General features: G+C 24.7%; 1 non-coding gene across 1 annotated transcript; it reads left to right on the top strand.

Annotated features, from left to right (window-relative positions):
- The first annotated feature begins 1,181 nt into the window (after positions 1 to 1,181).
- LOC145848466 (5S ribosomal RNA) lies at positions 1,182 to 1,300 on the top strand. Its single transcript, XR_014371976.1, has one exon. It is a non-coding gene; the product is annotated as a 5S ribosomal RNA (ribosomal RNA).
- Positions 1,301 to 2,801: the final 1,501 nt, after the last annotated feature.

Here is a 2,801-nt window from a genome sequence, read left to right on the forward strand (position 1 = left end):
TTCTAGGAGTTTTTTATTCCAAAAAATGGGTTGATGTCCCCGTAACCCCTAAAAAAAGGGGGTCGAAATAACATTTTTTCATCATGCTTCAAATGGGCTGAAAAATTTTTTACGGGGTCTCTGGACCAAACAAAAACGATCTGTCGAGTCAGAATTCCGAAAATCGAAAATTCCCGAAATTTCTGTACTTAAAAGGCGGGGCGCCCACTATCGACAAAAGTGTGCCAAAACCCACAAACGTTGTGTTACGCGCGCTAAGATAAACACAAGCCTGATTGCTGAAAATGTATTCTATTTGAATAAGGTAAGTATCAACATCAAGGAAGCAATTCCTTTATTATAAACTCATACTCTGACATTGCGCTAATATTGCTCGTGAATTGTTATTTAGTTTAAAAATATAATTTATATTACTTTTATTTTATTTTAATTCTATATAATAACTATTTTATATTTTTATTAAAAAAATTCTTGTTTAGTTTCTAAGCAACCACAGTTACGTTTATATGTTTAATTCTATTGTATTCTATATTTATCGATAATTTAATAAATGTTTTAATAGACTATTCTGGTTTTCCACGCTCTCTTCAAAAATGTGAGTTCTTTTAATTCTTCCACTTAATTATTCATTTTAAAGTAAAACAACTAGTTATACATATTATTATATTATAATGTATGTGTATTATATACTATTATTTTATAACATAAACATAGTTGAGTTATTAAATTAAACGTCAAATATTTTATTACCTAAAATTAAGTTAATCGTAAAATCTGATGTAGTATGAGATATTCTTTAGAAACTAACTATAAATATTCTTGAAGTAAAACAAAACCATCTATAAATAGAACAATGAGAAATAGTAAAACAAACTAAACACAACATGTTTATTTTAACATTATTTTTTATTTAGTTTAATCACTTAATAAACTTTACTTCTAATCATAGTATTTAATATAGAATATAGTTAACAATCTTTTAAACAAAGTCTTAAATAAAGTTACAGGGAGTAATTGTAATTAAAACACCAAAAAAAAAGGTTTTAATAAAAAAAATACTTACATCAAGTTGAAATTTTATAAGGAATAATTTTAAAATATCAAATTGATTGTAAATCAAGTGCAAATAGGTTTTTTAAACAAACCGAAGGGTTTATAAAGGCTTGTAAACGCTTTCAAACGCCTACGACCATACCACACTGAGCACACCCCATCTCGTCCGATCTGGGAAGTTAAGCAGTGTCGGGCGTGGTTAGTACTTAGATGGGTGACCGCTTGGGAATACCACGTGCCGTAGGCCTTTGCTTTTTGAATTCATCTTTTTTGTACTATTTTTCTTTCTGACCTATTTATACTTATTACTCGTTTATTTACATTTCTTTAACGCTTAAAAGAAAAGTAAATTCTAGTTATTAGCAAATAAAAACGTAAGCCAATCAGATAACGTTATTTGCTGTTTAAACCAATTAGAGCGCTAAAAAAGTGGTTTGACCAGTTTGAGATATCGAAAAAATAATGGCACCATCTTGTAGAGTACAATTTTCTGAGTTAAAATTAATACAATTAGTCTTTTATACTAAAACTTAAAAGTTTTTTTGTCCAAAAACAAATAAAAGCGTGGCTACTTGAAAAATCAAACGAAAATAAATTTTGCACTTTTGTATTGTGAGTCATAATAAGTTATTTACTGTTACCAACAGATACTAGCAAAAGCTTTTTAAAGTTTTGTATTAACTTAATGTATTTGTAATTACTTTTACTTAATAGAAACTATTGAATTACGTTTACTTAGTTTACTTTTGTATGTGTATTAAATATATAGCAATTTTGTTTGAACTTAAATAAGGACTATTAAACTATTAAAAGAAAACTATCAAAGTTTACTAACTCAAAAGCTAAATCTTAGTTATATTGTTATAAACATTTATGTTGTAATTTACTAATAACTAAATGAGTTTATTTCAAACAAAAAGAATTAAATAATGTTATGTTATGTCAAGCCTACTATATGAGGTATATAGGTATATAAGGTATACAAGCTTATGTTTGAAAGTTATAATAATTAAAATAAAAATAAATATTTAGTTGGTAAAATTTGTATGTTTTAATATGCTTTGAAATTAGAGTTAGTATAGATGTTTTTTTTTAAATATAATAAATATAAGTATTTAGTTACTAATAATAAACTAAAATACCAATTTTGTAGTTAATACAAAAAAAAAAAACTTATCTTACTTAAAGTTCACTGTAATTGAAACATTATACAAAAGCTTTATAATTATAAGCTTTGAATAATTCTATTTGAATAAATAATAGATTCATAACTATATTCATGTTTGCATATTTAAATTATAAAAAGTTAGTGTTTTGTGTATTGACTTTATGATTATTTTATTTTAGTAACTGTTAGTTTTATACTTTAATAAAAGAAATATGGTTAACAAGTAAGTTAAAAATGAAAGAAGCATAAAAAAACACACTAATTAACTGCTTATTCAATAGTTTGATTATTTAATTATTTTTCTGTTATATAGTTTAATCGTATTGTATAAAAAATACAGAGGTTTAAAGTAAGTTTGAATAAAAATAAAACAAAACATATAAAATAAGCATTAGTTAAAATACATAGTTTTTTTTTCTAAGAAAATTTAATTCTTTAATAATAAGTAGTAATTTAAATAAAAAATAATACAAATAAAGTTATACAATATATATACAATAGTTTGTCAAACTAGGCAAACACTACTAGGCAAAAAACAAACTAGGCAAAAAACCTACAAAGTAGGCCACCACTACAATCC

Source organism: Thalia democratica, unplaced genomic scaffold, assembly GCF_965202585.1.
Source record: "Thalia democratica unplaced genomic scaffold, ktThaDemo2.hap1.1 HAP1_SCAFFOLD_1443, whole genome shotgun sequence".
NCBI lineage: Eukaryota > Metazoa > Chordata > Thaliacea > Salpida > Salpidae > Thalia > Thalia democratica.